General features: G+C 45.3%; 1 long non-coding RNA gene across 1 annotated transcript in view; it reads right to left on the reverse strand.

Moving 5' to 3' along the window:
* Positions 1–9,558, reverse strand: part of LOC115093228 — a 29,856-nt gene extending 20,298 nt beyond the window's left edge. The window contains exon 1 of the long non-coding RNA XR_003857238.1: positions 9,508–9,558. This is a non-coding gene — a long non-coding RNA (uncharacterized LOC115093228). The remainder of the gene's footprint in view (positions 1–9,507) is intronic.
* Positions 9,559–18,844: the final 9,286 nt, after the last annotated feature.

Raw genomic sequence — 18,844 nt, forward strand, 5'->3', positions numbered from 1 at the left:
TTCTTTTTTGTATGACGTTGGTGGTGTTAGTTAAGGAGATTCTCCTTTGGTTGTGGATGATTGGGATGTTGTAAGTATGCATGGTGAGTGGCATTCTGGAAGAGGTTTAGTCTGAGACTTGCTTGATTGGGTCAGGAGGCACACTGGTGCGAGTCTGTGGGAGTACAAGAAATGTCTGAGGACAGATTGAAAGAAGGTGTCTGTCTGAATGAGGAGCGGTTTGGATGTTTGCTGGAGGTGTTTGTACGTTGTACGTTTGGCTGGGAGAGTGCTCTGTCCTCTGTAAGTGTGAATGGGGGTTGTCTGACTGGTTGCTGGGGGTGCTTCTCTCCAGGATGGTTACAAAATTAAACCATGAACTGTGATAGTCTTCCGTGTTCCGAGACTTGATTCAGAGCTCTAATGCTAGGCGAGTGGAGGAGGCTATCTGTTGTAAATGGCAGCGAGGGTACCTTGTATGCTCCTTATGGTCCTAGGCTTTGTGAAGGCAATTCACCTCACGTGGTAGAGTGGAGGACGATACCTGAAAAGGTGGTTTCTTCGCGGGGTTGGGCCTGGGCCTGGGTCACTCCAAGGGGCGCGCTAAGGGGCAAGCCCCTTAGGTTGCGCTCCTTCGGGCGCGCGACGCCTAGTGCGCGACGCCGCCAGGAGGGACTTAAATTTAAAGGGTTGTAAGGTGCCCTCTGATTGGCTGGGAGGCTGGTGCTGCGCTGGTCGGCAGGGCTTGGGTCCCAGGCGGGGCGGCGCCGACGAGGTCGGGATGACCGGCAGGGAAGCAGGTGAGCCGCAGCAGAGGGCTGGCCGGAACAAGGAGCCCCGATTTAAAGGGCTTACCTTTTTTTATTTATTTTCTTTCGGTGTCAGTTCCTGTGCTCTGCTTCAGGCCTCCTATTGGTGGAGCGGGTCCCACGTGGTCGGATCGCTATTCAGGTAATACCTCATAAAATGCCAGATGTCTAAGCCTTTCCTCTAAATTCTTCAAGTCCCCATATATTATACTGAACATGCTTCTAGGCCAGATCACTGGTCATCAAGTATACTATGAAATCAACTTCAGAATTATTTCTTTCTTCAGTAATAATAATTTGATTTGTATTCCTGCAAGTTGACTTTTTTTTTTTCCTCCAAATGTGCCCTCAGGTTAGTCTTTGATAATAGTCCACCCAGCATAAAGAGTTTTCTATTGCTGGGGATCTTTGATAGTACCTTTGCTTTTATGCATAGACAGTATGACTTCCTTCAACTCTGACTACTTCAGATGCTTTTTCTGCAGTATCATCTTTATCCAATGCTGTGAAGGTAATTTTTATGATATTATTTGGGGAAAGGTGTCTAATATTTATGGAATTTTGTTACATGTTGTAGGGGTGTACAGAAGTAAACATTTCATTTTGTTTTTTATTTTGTTTTTGGGTGTTCCTCACAAATTTCATTTCATTTAATGTTTGTTTCAGTTATTTAGTTTGAAAAAACCGAGACACAAATAAAACAATGGTAAAAAAAGGAAACAAGGCCTCCCATGGCCTTCAGTCCCCATCACTTATCCCTCCCACCCAAAAAAATGCCAGGACCAGGATCCTCCCTGGCCCCACTTACCTAGTATGGGGGAAAAATGACAAAGAGGCCTAGGCTCAGGCTGAAGCCCCGACCTTGCATAGGCCTAAGCTATGGTAGGTAATTGCAACCTTGGCCGAGGCCCTGTGCAAGATCCAGGCTTTAAGGCCTGCTCCTGACACTAAGGCCTAGACCTAGGCCAAAGGACAGGTCCAGGCCTGTTCACTGGGGCCTGGAAATGGAGGCTCAGTTAATTGAACTGACATACAACAAAATGGCACCCTCCACTGAAGAGGATGCGCTGGAGTTAATTTACTCCAGTGCATCCCCAGCACATGGTGTCTTTTCAAGAAAGAAGATGTCAGACCTTCAAGGCCTGGGCTCTGGTGGCCAGACTGGGCCTGACCCTGGGCCGAGGCCCTGGCATCAGGATTCGGCTTCCTGGCAGTGAACCATTGTCAGGCCTGGGCCTAGACCGAGACCTGGGCTGAGGCTCAGGCATCAGGACCCAGCTTCTGAGTCAGGCCCCACCATCAGGATTGTTCTTGGGACAAGGCCCAGACATTGGAACCGGGTTTCTGAGACTGGTCTGTGCCCTGGTCTAGGTCAAGGCTCAAGCACTGGGACTCGACATCCAGACTGGACATGATATCAGTCCTGGGCTTGGACCCAGGCCATGGCATGAGAACCAGGCCTCTGAGCCTGGCCCTGGTATCTGGATGGGGCCTGGGCCCTGGCCTAGGCTGAGGCTCAGCTTTAGGACCTAGACTCCAGGCCAGACCCCGGCATCAGGCCTGAGCTTGGACTGAAGACCAAGCATTGGGAATGGGCTTGAATGCAGTATCAGGTAAGTGGACATCAGGAAATTTCTTGGGCCTGCACTTTTGCTTGGGTCTCACTGAGGCCTCAGTGTTGCACTCGGGCGTAGGCTGGGGCCTTTGTTTGGGTTTCAGCTTATTCCCTACACGAGACCCTGGTTTTGGACCTATGCCTAGGCCTGACAGGTAACATTTTTTTTTCCTGATTTTCAAAATGGAACAAAATTCTGTCAAAATATTCTCTGAATTTAAATTGTTCACTAAAGAAGACCCTGGAGAAGGACCATCTCTACACAACAAGAAACTGGAGGGAAGTGGAATAGATGAAAATCCTTTTACAGTAGAAAATGTGTGGGAAGAACTAAAGAACCTGAAAGTGGACAAAGCCATGGGGCCTGATGGGATTCATCCAAGGATATTGAGGGAGCTCAGAGATGTTCTGGCGGGTCTGCTGTGTGACCTGTTCAATAGATCCCTAGAAACGGGAGTGGTGCCGAGTGATTGGAGAAGAGCGGTGGTGGTCCCGCTTCACAAGAGTGGGAACAGGGAGGAGGCAGGCAACTACAGACCGGTTAGCCTCACTTCGGTGGTGGGAAAAGTAATGGAGTCATTGCTGAAAGAGAGAATAGTGAACTATCTACAGTCTGGAGAATTGATGGACCAGAGGCAGCATGGATTCACCAGGGGAAGATCCTGTCAGACTAAGCTGATTGACTTTTTTGACTGGGTAACCAAGGAATTGGATCAAGGAAGAGCGCTCGATATCATATACTTGGATTTCAGCAAAGCTTTTGATACGGTTCCGCACAGGAGACTGGTGAATAAAACGAGAAGCTTGGGAGTGAGTGCCGAGGTGGTGACCTGGATTGCAAATTGGTTGACGGACAGAAGACAATGTGTGATGGTAAATGGAACCTTCTCTGAAGAGAGAGCGGTTTTAAGTGGTGTACCGCAAGGATCGGTGTTGGGACCGGTCCTGTTCAATATCTTTGTGAGCGACATTGCGGACGGGATAGAAGGTAAGGTTGTCTTTTTGCGGACGACACTAAGATCTGCAACAGAGTGGACACGCCGGAAGGAGTGGAGAGAATGAGACGGGATCCAAGGAAACTGGAAGAGTGGTCGAAGATATGGCAGCTGAGATTCAATGCCAAGAAGTGCAAAGTCATGCATATGGGGAGTGGAAATCCGAATGAACTGTATTCGATGGGGGGGAAAGGCTGATGTGCACGGAGCAGGAGAGGGACCTTGGGGTGATAGTGTCTAATGATGTGAAGACAGCAAAACAATGCGACAAGGTGATAGCAAAAGCCAGAAGAATGCTGGGCTGCATAGAGAGAGGAATATCGAGTAAGAAAAGGGAAGTGATTATTCCCTTGTACAGGTCCTTGGTGAGGCCTCACCTGGAGTACTGTGTTCAGTTCTGGAGACTGTATCTACAAAAGACAAAGACAAGATGGAAGCGGTACAGAGAAGGGCGACCAGGAAGGTGGAGGATCTTCATCGGATGACGTACGTGGAGAGATTGAAGAATCTAAATATGTACACCCTGGAGGAAAGGAGGACCAGAGGTGATATGATACAGACTTTCAGATACTTGAAAGGTTTTAATGATCCAAAAACAACGACAAACCTTTTCCGTAGGAAAAAAATCAGCAGAACCAGGGGTCACGATTTGAGGCTCCAGGGAGGAAGATTCAGAACCAATGTCGGGAAGTATTTCTTCACGGAGAGGGTGGTGGATGCCTGGAATGCCCTTCCGGAGGAAGTGGTGAAGACCAGAACTGTGAAAGACTTCAAAGGGGCGTGGGATAAACACTGTGGATCCATAAAGTCAAGAGGCCGCCAATGAAGAGTGGGTGACTCGCCAGAATGATGGCTACTGCCTGGACACAATACCCTTATTCAATAAACATACACATGCTTACTGTGACTCCAACATCGCTCTAAGCTTCAACAGCAAGAGGAAATGGAAAAAAGGATTTGCACTCACAAAGAGGGGAGTAGCTGGCTTGTTATGGCGGTTACTACCCCAAACCAAATATGCCTGATACTTCACTTTCAATGCATATACAGCATAGCTCTCTGCTTCAACGACAGGGGAGAAGAATAACTGATACTTCACACATCCAGCAGAGCTCTCTGCTTCAACGGCAAGGGAGAAGAAAAAGGGTTCGCACTCACAAAGCGGGGAGTAGCTGGCTTGTTACGGCGGTTACTACCCCAAACCAAATGTGCCTGATACTTCACTTTCCATGCATATCCAGCATGGCTCTCTGCTTCAACGGCATGGGAGAATGACTGATACATCACGCATTTCCAGCATAGCTCTCTGCTGCAACAGCAGGGGAAAAAACAAAAAAAACAAAACTGATGCTTCACACATATCCTGCATAGCTTCAACGACAGGGGTGAAGAAAAAAAGGATTTGCAATCACAAAGCGAGGAGTAGCTGGCTTGTTACGGCGGTTACTACCCCAAACCAAATGTGCCTGATACTTCACTTCACTTTCAATGCATATCCAGCATGGCTCTCTGCTTCAACGACAGGGGAGGAAAAAACTGATACTTCACGCATATCCAGCATTGCTCCCTGCTTCAACGGCAGGGGAGAAGAAAAAACAACCAACAAGGGCTGTACAACATAGTCTAGGTAAAACAAATAAGCATGGGTGTAGCTTGCTTATCGCGGCGGTTACTACCCCTACTACCCCTAACTAATCAAGCTAGATATTTCACTTGGATGCAGCTCCATCACTGCTTTCTACATTAATGGTGGGGGTGGAAGGGGAATAGAACAAAGAGCTAAGAGAAACAGATAAGTATGAGAGAAAAAATGTGTGAAGCTTGCTGGGCAGACTGGATGGGCCATTCGGTCTTCTTCTGCCGTCATTTCTATGCTTCTATGTTTCTATGTTTCATTTTGAAAACAACCTGAAACAAATTATGAATTTTCATTCTCCTGAATGCACATCCCTAACTTGTTGTGGATTCTCAGTAATGGTGTCCTTTTAAGCATGATGGATAAACAAATATTCCTGGCTTCACCAGTTTTAGCCCTCTGGCAACCACCTAATCTGAAGTGAAAATAAGATGCAATTCAGAAAGAAAAGATTTGAATGGCTCAAATCCCTGTCACTCATCATTCTGCGGACTTTGGCAATATATGTTAGAGGCTCCAAGGATACCCACATGAGAAATACATTCAACTCCAGAGAATTCTATTCATGGTTCTCCTTTACTGTAGCATATCTTGTTCAGTGCAGGGAATGCAAAGAGGGATAATATGTTGGCAAAACAAGCCAAAAGTTGGAGTAAACCTGAACAGACATATCACAGAGAATATCAGGATGGTGCCTCTATGGGGGAGCATTTTTCGGGACCATACCACTCTTATCAGTGACCTTATACTCAGAATATTTAAAGGTAAATTTGGAACATTCCATAATGTGAATTTTTGGAGTTGAAATGATCAAACCTTCTGGAACTAACATAAAAGGATTTAACAGAGACTTGAGATTTTTAACTCCCTGGCAGAAATAAGTGCACTTGCCTTTCTGTCACCTTCTTATCACTCTAACACTTCAAATGACACCCCCCTTTTCACTTCTCACTGCCATTGTAAAGTATTTGATGATACACTTTTATTTTCTGGCAATGTCACCTATTGCTCATTCTGTTTGAAACCTGAGGAAGGCTGTGTAAAATCTGGAAAATTAGTCAAGAAATGTATTAAATCGGTCCAATAAATTGGTATCACTTCATATATTTTTGTGTTTGTTAACCTTTATTTTCATGCATTTTACGCATGTAAACTGATAATCAGGTGCCTTCCTTAAATGAATCACTAAGTAATCTTTTTTCCTATGTTAAATTTTTGTATTGAATAAAATCATTTTAAACAAAGGACTGTCATACATTTGTTTCTTGTGCATACCAAGCAGCAGAATAAACACAGTTTATACATTTTCCATAGTAAAGCCTATAACTTATTTAAAAAGAAAAAATGTGAAATGTGAAATTCCATCTTCCCTAAACTAACTTTCTGTACAGACTTTTTGCTAGTTCTTTTGTGCATAGCAAATAACTTTCAAACAGCTGCACATAGCTGCATATATGAGGGTGCACATAGATTTCCCATAGTATTTTATAGCAAGCATGTATGATATACACATGTTTTATAAAATATGCATAGCTGAACCCCGCAACAAACACGCATATGTAGGCTTGTGAGAAAATGCATGTAATGCATTGAAACCACATATATCAATGCATTGAATCTGCATACTTTGCCTACCTATTTAAAAAATATGCATGTGTATATTTTACAAGGGAATGTAAAGTAGATTTTACCCATGTAAGTCCTGATTTATGCACATAAGTTGGTGTATTTTATAGCATGAATGCATCAATAGAATTATCAATTATACCAATTAGTCACTCAGAGGGTCATTCATCAAAATGCACACATTAATACATTAACGGATGCGTTATGAAGAATAATGCATGGTGTGAATGCAAATTTTTTGGAGGGGCAGTATCAGGGAGGACTTTGGGCAGGATTTAGTTAAATGAGGGGCAATATCGCACCATGTGATAGCACAGTGCTTTAATGCTGGAAATAACTAAACCTGTTTTCCTGACATTAGGCTATGTGATATGCCCAAAATAGCCATAAATGTTTTGAATGGCATTTTGATCATTTCTGGGGGGGGGGGGGGGAGTAAAAGAGAGAACTGCTAGGTAAGAGCCTCACAGTGTGCACCTATTTATATCTTTCTAGGAAGATTCTCCTTGAAGTGAAGTATTTATATCTCTATTGAAGTGATGTGTTGGTGGTGGTTTAGGGTTTAGGGGCCATTTTCTCATGTAGAGTGAGATGTACGAACAGCACAGTACACCTTGGTAAAGATTTGACATCATTTGGCATGAAGAAAGTCTAACAAAGATGAAATTTTGTATATGTTATCTCATCCTAGTTTGATGGTACCCTGTTATAGAGTCCATCAAGCTTGGGTGAGAGAACTTAGTAGAAATTTCATATTTGCGAGACTTTCCTCATTCCAAATGACATCATATCTTCACCAAGGTGAACTGTGCTGTTCGTACATCTAATTCTACAAGAGAAACTGTCCCTTAAACCCTAAACCACCTCCAACACCTCACCTCAACCTATTAGATGGCCCTCTTACACTCACACACACTCTTGCTCTCACACAGGCTCCTACTCTTGCATGCTTTCTCTCACATGCAATCTCTTTCACCACCTCCACACAATCTCTCTCACTCAGGATCCCACTCACATATGCTCTCTCTTACATGCAGGCTCTCAATCTCACATGCATCTTCTCACTCCCCACCCCCACCCCTCCCACACACACACACAGTTTCTCTCTATCTCACTCTCACATGCTGTGTCTCACACATAGGCTCTCATTCCTCCTTTCAGATACACACAAGCTCTCACTATTACATTCTCTTTCACACACAGGTTCCCATTCCCACATAAACCCACAGGCTCTCACATGCTATCTCTCTCACATGCAGGCTTACACAAACACACACACACACACACACACACACACACACACACACATGCAAAGAGGCTCCCACCTCATGCTGTCTCTCACATGCAGGCTCTCACTCCCATATGCATATGCTCCCTCACATATATAGGCCCTCACACCCACATGCACTCTCTCTCTCTCACACACATACACACACACACACACACATACATACATACACACACACACACACACACATACACATACACATACACAAACAGCTCCTCCACTTCAACATGTTCTCTCTCATACACACACATACACACACCCCCAGGCAGGCTCCCATTCACACCTCCCCCACCAGACAGCCTTCCATTTACACCTCCACCCCACCCCATGGCAGGCTTCCACTCACACACACACACATACCCCCAGGCAAGCTCCCATTCACACCAACCTCCCCCCCCCCCACCCCCACCCAGGCTGACTCCCATTCACACAAACACACACTCTGGCAGTCCACATCAGGAGCAGAAGGGGGAACCCATTCTGTTGCTTCTTCTTATGTGCCTGCCCCTGCGCCAGTCAAATCTTGTGGGGCTAGCACTTCCTCTATGCTGATCTCATGCATTGCAAGTTCAGTATAGAGCATGTGTTAGCCACAGGAGTTTTGAATTCCATAGGGCTGCACATGTGGTGAGGCAGGCAAATGTGCTCTTTCCTGGCAGAGTTTGCTTCTCGGTTGCTGGGGGGATGGGATCCACTTGCTGCCTCCTAGGTCTGTTCCTCTTCTCAGCCACTGTTGGGATGGGGTTCACCAGCAGCTCGGGCCTCATTCTCTTCCAGCCAGCCATGAGAGCTACTGGTGGCCTCGTGGACCTCCTTTTCTCTTTGGTTGCCAGTGGGAAAGGGTCCACTGGCAGAAACCCAGGCCTCCGCCCTTTGGCCGCTGCTCCACTGGGTATGCACACCTAGCATTGCTGAGCCTGTTCATAGAGGGCCCTGTGACAGGGCTTCTCTTCTCAGGCTTCCAGGCAATGCTAAATGGGAGGGCCTGAGCTCAAAAGGGTGGGCCATTGCCCACCTAGGTCTACCCGTGGCTATGCCACTGGCCTGAACTCCTCCCAGTTCACTCAGATCTCCCACCAAGTCAATACTATACAAACATGTTTAATATCATTTATGCCAGATAATTAGCAGGTGTAAAAATTTACAAGTAAGTTGGTAAATGTACATATGTAAGTGTCTTTTAAAATAGCAACTTATGAGCATAACTGTTAGCTTCATCCTGGAATTTCCTTAGACCACCCCTTTATTACACATGTATATGTGCTTATGAAAGTGAAAATCCACTTATTTTGGACTTTTATAAATGTGGAATATGTGAGTAGAGGCTATTTATGTGTGTATATGCTAACTTTTACACGCATAGCATTTTGAAAACTCACCTTATATTATTACATCAACATTAAAATGATTCCAGAAGATTATTTATATTTATTTTTTGCATTTATCTTGTACTTAGCTTACACCTTTTCATTGGTAGCTGAAGGCAAGTTATAGTCAGGTACAGTAAATTCCTTATGCAAACATGAATCTAGAAGATAATAATTAGACAAATCATTTACCTTTATCAACAGGGATCTGGCTTGATTCTCCATTCCTTTTCCAGTGAATCAGATCTATGAAAGGAAACATTTTCTGTAGTGAAAAATAACAAACATTAATCTCATTCACTATCAATGTACTCATCATTATGCAAAAGTATTTAGTAAACCATCAAGTGGGTAAGTATCTGAATAACTTTTCCCGGATGTACTGTGGGACTTACTGAGATGTGTTTTCCCCTGACTATCATGGTATAGATATCCAAATAACATTAGGTATGCTATTTGTGCAAACCAACTTCTCTGTTGTGGAGCGCTAGGAGAGTGGTCTGCTTACCGTGAGATGTGTGTTCTTGGGCCACGGCTTGACCCCAGAGGAACTCCGAAGAGGTGCCGCGGTAGGCGAGGCATGCCTGAGCATGGGTTGAGCAGCAGCGAGGCTGGACTGAAGACTGGAAATACTGACCCTCCTCCGGACCTGCACGCTTCGGAAGACCAACAACGCAATGATGGTCTTATGAACAGTCCTCTGACCGTTCCAAGTCCTTTCGGACCTGCCGCAGGGTACAGCAAGAAGCGGCAGGCCGGATGGAGGCCAGGGCAGCGAAGACTGGAACATGGAGATTCAGACGAGACTCAGGAACGAGGTACTTGGATGCACAGATGAGACTCAGGAACAGACGTAGACTCAGGAACAGATGTAGACTCATGAACAAGGTACTTGGATTTCAGAAGACTCAGGAACAAGGTACAAGGCTTGCATCATTAAGCGCCCTACTCAGCCCACCCGTGGGGCTGGTCGCAGACCACAACATGGCTTGCCACGAGGTACCAAGTGTACAGTAGACTCAGGAACAAGGTACAAGGCTTTCAGAAGATACAGGCAAGGCTCAAGGTAATCAGAAGATTCAGGTAAAGCACTGGGGTGAGACTGCAATGCAGTGCGCCCTACACAGTCCACCCGCGGGACTGGTCATGGGCCACGCTGGACTCGAGGAGCCTCAAGACGAGAAATGGAGCAATGAATGAAGCATGTCTCAGAAACTGTAGAGACCTGCACCGAGGCATGCCCTACTCAGCCGCCAGTGGCTAGTCACGGACCACGCTGGAAGTACAGGTTCTGGCAGAGTCTTTGGCACGGAAGGAGCAAGCACTAGGGACTCCGTAGACCAGGGACAAGTACAGAAGCAGAAGTCTCCCGAAGGCTAGTGCTGCAGAAGAGAGGCAGGCATCGTACCATGAGGTGTCCTACACAGCCTGCCTGTGGGGGTGGTCACGGACCATGACATGGCACACCAGGAAGCGTGGTCCGAGGAACCAGGGGTTCAGGACAGCAAGACAGACTCACGGACTTCAAGATCAGGAGAAGCAACATCAGGCTGGATCACGGATATCAGGAACAAACATCTGGACTGGAACACAGATACTGAATCAGGACACAGACCTTAGGGCTGGCACACAGACATCTGGAACAGCAGGTGAACATCAAGACTGGAACGTAGACAAAAGGACAAGACGAGGAGATCCAATGAAGAACAGGAAACACAGGACCATGAAGAAGTGCTGGAACAAGGACGACTCCTGGAGCGAATGACAGCAGGATCCCAGGTGTGACCAACTCCTTGCAAAGGCAAAGCTGGAATGGACGCTGAGCCCTTTTGTAGGGCTGAAGAGGACAACGCCCAGGGAGGGGTCAACAGAGGGCCACACCTGGCTGGCCCTTGAAAAACAGGGGAGAGGCGCGCGCCCGCGCCTAAGGAGAGCTGGAGAAGAGAGAAGCAGGATCCGCTGGTGGTGTCCTCGGCCATGTGGAGGGCCCAGGAAGCAAGGCAGGCAGCAGAGCAGCCGTGCCATGAAGCTGGACGAAGAGCAGGCTGTTGGAGTGGCTTCCAGCCACGAAGACAGAAGCAGGAAGCAGAAGAAGGGCTGGCTTGCAGGACAAGCAGGGAGCTGTAGCAGACTGCAGGCACCGGCAGTGACGGCTTCCCTGCCGGGCGAGGATGCGGGCTGAAGCAGGCACCAGCAGGGATGGCCACCTGCCGGCTGAAGACCCCGGGAGCGAAGCAGGACATCGGGGAGAGCTAGGAGCAGCAATGGAAGACCTGGCCGCATGGAAACAGCTGCGGGGACAGCCCCAGCTGATTCTGGGGAAGAGAAAAGCGTCAGCGGCCTGAGGCCACGTGAGGTAAGAGCCTGCCTGCGCTCCTCGGGGGCAGGATCACAACACTTCTCTACACAAATTTAACAAGAGATGTCTCCAGCTCTGCCCCCTTTTTGTCTGGATAACTTTGTCCACATAAAAATTAGAAAACGTTACCTGGATAAAGGGGCTATTTTTTTTTACTTTTTATTTATTCAATTTTAAATAAACAAAGCATCATAAATCTTTGTAAAAGAACTATGAGGATAATAAAAAAATAAAAAGAAAACAACTATAAAACAAGATAATTACATTTACCATTATATCCAATAATACATGCTAGAAACAAAATACTTGTTATCATTATTATCAGTCACTAATAAAAGAAAAACAAAGAGAATAGAGAGGGGAAGTAAATTCAGGAAGTAACATTAAGCAACTCAAAGGAAAGGCTAATAGTGAATAAGGACACCCCCCCCCCCCTACATTAACAATGGTCTCTAATAACTAAAGATCAGGCAGAACTGGAAAGGAAGTTTTTATATTTAGGGATGTGAATTGGGTGCTTCATTATTTCTGCTATCGGGTTCATGTGGCTGTGGGAAAATCTCGGTTTCCCGCAGATCAGCATTATTATTTTTAGTGAAAAATCATTTTTTCGGATTAGTGCGAGCTAACGGGAGTTAGCTCGCACTAACAAAAACCATTAATTTTTGTTAGTTTTTGTTATGTTTTGCTATTTTTGTTAGTGCGCGCTAATTCCCTATTTATTTTCCTAGCATAAAGGAAGGGTTGTAGCTGCTCAGGAGCTAAAAAAAACCCAAAGGTATCTGAACATAACTTTACAAAACATTTGCAGGGGTAACGTAATATGAAAGAAGCCCCTAAATCAAGGGTATCTTTCCTAAGAGCTAAAAATCCTTTTCTCCTTTGCTGGGTAAACCTATAGATATCAGGAAAAAATCTCAGATTTTGGCCATAAAAAGGAGAGTTTAAATTCCAGAAATATAAGGACAACACTTTAGAAAGATCCGAATCAGAAACAAAAGACACAAGCAAAGTAGCCCTGCTATTATTTCCAGATCAGTGACTCAAGAAATTCTGTAAGATTCATAGGTGGGAATTTATTCCCAACTGAAGTATTCACAGAAGCATGAGACGATGATGGCAAGAAAGTTAATTTATTTATATGAGGAGATTCTTCAGGGGGAATACCCAAAACTTGGAGGAAATATTTTTTTAAAGTAATCTTTGGGAATTCATCAACAATTTTGGGAAAATTCAAAATTCTGAGATCAAGCCGATGTCAAGAGTTCTCCAACAATTCAAGCCTATGGGATAAAACTCCATTATCCCGAATAGACATAGACTGGACTGCCTGAATTTTTACAACTTCTTGCTGAGCTACTGCAAGTTGCCTTGAATACTCTTGGATGGAACTTTCATACTGCACCATCATAGGATCCTATTTAGTAATAACAGAGTCCACTTTAGATACAGAAGAGGACAAAATCTTGGCAAAATTCTTCATCAGTTCCCAAAGTGATTCCAAAGTAATGACCGCTGGCTTAATGGACATCTGAAGGGACTCCTACGACAATGGAATCGTCAAAGAGGAAATAACCTCAAAAGGAGAATGAACTTGTCCTCTTACCAAACTAGTACTTTTGGAGGACAAAGAAGAAAGTGCAGTTCCAACCACTGCCATTCCATCAGAAGCCAGCAAAGTTATGATGGTAGATGCGGCAATATCCTCAGCTCCTACCCGCTCAGACACCAGCATCAGTGTACTTGCCAATGTTTTGGCAGTGTCATCAGAGGAGATGCATCAATCAGCTGGCGGAAGAGCCTGTTCTCAGGGGCTCAGGGAAAGCTCGTCCCCAGGAAGCACCGATGCTCCTTCACTAAGTGCTGCAACGGGGACCTCACTGCCAAGTCTCCGAGGATCCACAGAAGACATGAAAGTCACAATTGACTGCTGGCCAGGTAACAAGGAGGGTTCAGTGGGAAAAAACCTGATTTTCTCCTTCCTCTTCGGTGCCATAGCAAGTTAGAACAAAAAAACTATACAGGAAAAGAGAGCTCAGCAGAACAACATCTACTGACTCATGGCCTTCTTGTCCCCCTGAGGGGCTACATTTTTAAAGGGCCAGATTTATGTAGGCAAAAGTCAGTTTTAAAACTACAAATTTTTAAAATATTATCCTCAAGCTGTCTTGTAGAAAACAAATGATTCATTTTTAATATAGTAAAGATGTTTTATATTATGTTCCATCAAACTATATATGTTACCTTGTCTGTCACGATCAGCTAATCTTACAAATCCCAACATTTTCTTAGGTTTGCTCTAGCAAAACACATTATTTGCTTTTCTGAAATCCTGCTCAAGAATGTGAAACATATGTCACCACAGGGTTTATAGTAGATTGCTCTATCCCTTTTCATTTATTCAAAATATTATCATTTTGAGCACAACTAAAGTGCTCTGTGCAGGGATAATGTTTCAGTCTTCAACTGTAAAATAAAAGTAATGTTCTGTTTTAACTATGTGATCAATAATTATAATAAGATCCTGAAAGAGCTTCACTTTTTAGACAGCTTAGTCATATCTGCAAACTATTCTTCTTTAGGAAAAATACTCCCTCTTTATTGGCCTAATCTATGACCATTATGTAACTGTCAATACACCTAATCACACTCCAGCTAAAGAAAAGATAAAGTTCTCAAACAGGAACTGCCAGTTCCATGCAAATATTTGCACAAAACACTTACCTTAAATAACCTCGGCTATTCCATCTAATTATGTTTATGGATCACTACTAAAGCACGAATGGCCCCCATAAACATATTTAAATTCATGATAGGTAGTGACACCAGTAAAATTCTAGACTTAAAAGACTTATAGTCTGTTTCAATGTAAGCCAATTACCATCATTTTAGTCTCTTCCTCTATCAAGTTTCCCTATCCTAGTGCATTTCAATGAGAGATTAAGATATCGGAACTTTTCTTTCCACAAGTCGCAATTTAAAGAGTTTTTTAAACATTGATTTGTGTGTTTGGTAATGCTATGGTTTTATATGGTAGCATTTAACTTCCAGAGATAAATGCATGCACATATATTGGACACATGGAAACATACACACAAAGGGCTACAATTAACATGCTTGAAACTGTAGCGAGTAGCGAGGCATTAAGACTCCAAACCTAACTACTGTACATTCATGCATCTCCCATAAATATTCATAGTTCAATTGCATTTTAAAAGGTAAAAAAAAAACCTCTCTCAAAAGTAAAAGTAAATCTTTCATTCACTTGTCATATGCTTAGATTGATAAGAAGCATTGGGCATATTGGTTCTGAGCTCCTTGAGAGTTCCCATTAAGAAATGTAACTAGCAATAAGGAAAAGAGGTTTGCAGGAGAATATGATTGTCTGGGTCTGGACGAGGGATGTATTGAAAGGGGACTCAGGAAGAATGTAACTATGACTCCTAAGCCTCAGATTTCTTTCCCAGTCCTATCTCTCCTATTTCAGATACTGCTCCTCTCTCTCCCTCCTTTCTTCATTCAGAATCCTCTACTTCTATCCTCTCATCTCCTTCCCTTCCACTTCCTCTTTCTTTGTCTTGCTTCTACAACAGACTCACTAGCGAAAAGCAAAAGTCCACCCAAACGGGTCTTTCAGAACAATATCAAAATACAAACCAGAACAGTATCATAGAAATCTATGTAATTTATTAAACTATTGGAACACTCCACAAAGCTGTCCTCTCTATGTAAACAGATATTCCCATTGCTTGCACTGCACAGTTACCTTAATAATGACCTTCATGCAAGCTGTGTATTTAGGAATGTTTTTGGTGTAGTTGCCCTCCCATCACTTCTGTGTTCAGTAATGGAGTGCAAAGATCCATGCTATCCACTTCAGATATCAGTAGGATACGCTATAACATACCATTATGCAAAGCCCTGTTATGGTTATAGTGCACACTCAATTTTTTCTTCCTATTCCTTCCCTTAGTTTGAGGACCTAAAGAAGAAGGCCCAGTGGTTACACCTACAGAAGAGGAGGTGGATGGACTGGATGTGTGCTCTGTGGGCTGGGGCTGGAGGTAAGTTCTTCTCTAGCCATATTCACATGGTCTGTAAAGGTCCTGTTTCTATCAGCACACACACATGGACCTATGGCTCTGCATGATCTTGCACCTGCTTTCAGCTAACAAGGATCCACATTCACATATCCAAAATGCTTTCAGGCTCACATGCAGTGCTGTCATGAGGTATTAATTGAAAGGTACCTTCTGGCCTAGCTGGGAAACCTTCAGTTTCTTCGCAAACACACAAACATGTCTTTGAACGCAAATGATATGGGCCCTATCCAACACAGCAAGTACGTTCAGCCTTGTGATTGAAGATGCCTTGCTATTTAGACCTCTACCCATAACGTCAAACCTTCTCACACAGTCAAACACACAGCCCATTGCATATGCAAGGTAGCATCAAACAATAGCCAGCTGAAAAAAGGTATTCCTAATGTCCTAGGATTTATCTATCATTTAGCACCACATATAGGATGTCATAGTCTCATACCTATTTGCTTTTCCCTTGCCCTATACCTTCCCAACTAGAGGAATACCCTCTAACAGAATGGAAGCACATGACACATTATTGCTGTTCTCTTCACAGATGGCAACGTGTTGCCCATGGAGGAGGAAAAGAAGGAAGAAGAAGAAGAGGAAGAGCCAGAGGAAGAATCCGAGTCAGCCCCAGCCCCCGCTGATGCATCTGCCACCACTGGGGAGGAGCAGGCTGCTCCTCTCCCACACCTGCCAACATCTGGAGGAGATAGGCAGCGCGGCGTAGCAGGGACAGGTCCCGGATGTAAACCCAGAGCGCTGAAGCTGAAGGTGAGACAGACTGAAGGTAGTACTCACTGAAGCTGAAGCTGTATTGTAGAAAGTCCTGGCAGGCAGAAGTTGTTCAGTGGTAGGCACCAGGTTAGGGAAAGCAGGCCCTCGAGGAGCAAGTACCCGGTATCCCAGATAGGTACCTGAAATAGAGCAGAAGGACCCTTGAGGAGTAGGTACCCAGGTTAGTGAAGAATTACCCCGAAGGGCAGAGAGAGCTTCCTGCGGCAGCTGGGAAGCAGCAGAGCAGCTTAGACCGGAGGCAATCCAATCCTTGCTAACTCCGTTTGTTAGCAAACGAAGGGCAGGCTAAATACCAGGATGTGATGACATCACTCGGAGGGGACGCCCCCGGGATTCCCGCCATGATGTGGATATAGACGTGAGTGGCTTGCGCGCATGCACCCTAGGAGGCCCTCAGGAAAATCATGGCAAACACCTTTGCCGTTGCCGATCCGGGGACGCTGGATAGAGCGGCATGAAGACACGGCAGCAGCCATCTTCCCAAGGCTTGAGGAGAGAGAAGGAAGAAAGGTGAGGCAAAGAGGTTGAAGCCATCTGAGACCGATGGATGCAACATCTGGCACCTTTCCCCTACCCTAGTGTGGTCACCAGAGATGGTGGGAGGGAGTGTGGGAAGTCAGTGTGCTAAGCAGCAACTCAGCCAGGAAGGTGACACACCTAGCAATACCTGAAGTAGTGGGATAAACAGGCAATCATCTTATTTCTCTTCAGGCTTGGCCTTTAGACTTCATGGCCTTCTCAATTATGACAACACATAACACCCAAATTTGGGTCCTGTGACTATCCTGTCTATGGGTAAGCAGCTCCTGCACACTCAGCTGTGCTGTGCCTTCCCAGGGCAGTCAGAAGTGAACAGTGTTCTGCTCTGTATTTGTAGGAAAGTAGGAACAGGTTGCCATCCCCAGCTCTGCTAAATTTCAAGGAGAGAGGCAGAATTAGTATAGATAGCTAGCTCTAATCCACTTCCTTGAGTCTCAGAAAAAAACCTACCAGAAAGACACTCTGGGTTGTTTCCTCAAAAATCATATTGAAACAGATGTACAGAGTTATGAGGCTGGGAAAGAAACTACTCCCGAATCCCCAGAGGTAGGGTAATTTCACATAGGTCCTTATTACCACAGGGTAAAGGGGAAACAGAGTAAGCTGAAACACATTGTAACTAAGGAGTGGACTAGGGATGTTGGTTTGGCATCACCAGGGCAAAGAGGAGGAAGGGTTTGGAGTGAGAGAACCCCATAGTCACTATAAGTCATCTACAGTTTTCCACTATGAGCCTGCATTCCCAGTCTGCAGTTCTCCTTTAGCTACTTGTGCTTATCCAATACTTACATAGTATGAAAAAATTTGTTAGGCTACATTTCTCCTGGGGGAATTCTGCGCTACTGCAGAATGCAGAATTTGTGCAGAATTCCTCCTTCGCACAGAATTCCTCCCTCACATTGCAGATTTCTTCACTCGTCGCAGTTCCCGCAGATTTCAATGCCGCCGTGCAGATTTCCTCCCTCACTGCCCTTGCGATTTCCTCCCACGCCAGAAAAGGATAAAAAAAAAACCCAGAAGCATGCCGCGCACGGACAGCAGCCAATCCGGGACAGCGACGTCAGGTGGCTCACGGAGAGTGGAGGCATCGCATTGCAGCACGGCACCGGCGGCTCGAGGAGCAAGCAGCAAGGAGGAGAAGAAGGGAGGGGAAGAGAGGGGAGGGGCAAAGAGAAAGAGAGAAGGGGAAAGAGAAAAAGAAGGCAGAAAAAGAGAGGAGGAGAAGAGGGAGAGAGGAGGGGAACAGAGGGGAGGGGGAAAGAGAAAGAGAGGAGGGGAAAGAGAAAGAAGGTGGAAAAAGAGAGGAGGAGAAGAGGGAGAGAAAGAAGGGAGGGGAACAGAGGGGAGGGGAAGGGAGAGAGAGAGAAGGGGAAAGAGAGAGAGAAAGAAGGGGAAGGGGAAAGAGAAAGAAGGGGGAAAAGAGAAGAGGGGGAAAAAGAGAGGAGGAGAAGAGGGAAGGAGAGGGAGAGAAGGGAGGGGAAGTCAGGTGGCGCACGGAGAGTGGAGGCATCGCAGCACGGCACCGGCGGCTCGAGGAGCAAGCAGCAAGGAGGAGAAGAAGGGAGGGGAAGAGAGGGGAGGGGCAAAGAGAAAGAGAGAAGGGGAAAGAGAAAAAGAAGGCAGAAAAAGAGAGGAGGAGAAGAGGGAGAGAGGAGGGGAACAGAGGGGAGGGGGAAAGAGAAAGAGAGGAGGGGAAAGAGAAAGAAGGTGGAAAAAGAGAGGAGGAGAAGAGGGAGAGAAAGAAGGG

This window comes from Rhinatrema bivittatum, chromosome 6 (assembly GCF_901001135.1).
Source record: "Rhinatrema bivittatum chromosome 6, aRhiBiv1.1, whole genome shotgun sequence".
Taxonomy (NCBI): Eukaryota; Metazoa; Chordata; class Amphibia; order Gymnophiona; family Rhinatrematidae; genus Rhinatrema; species Rhinatrema bivittatum.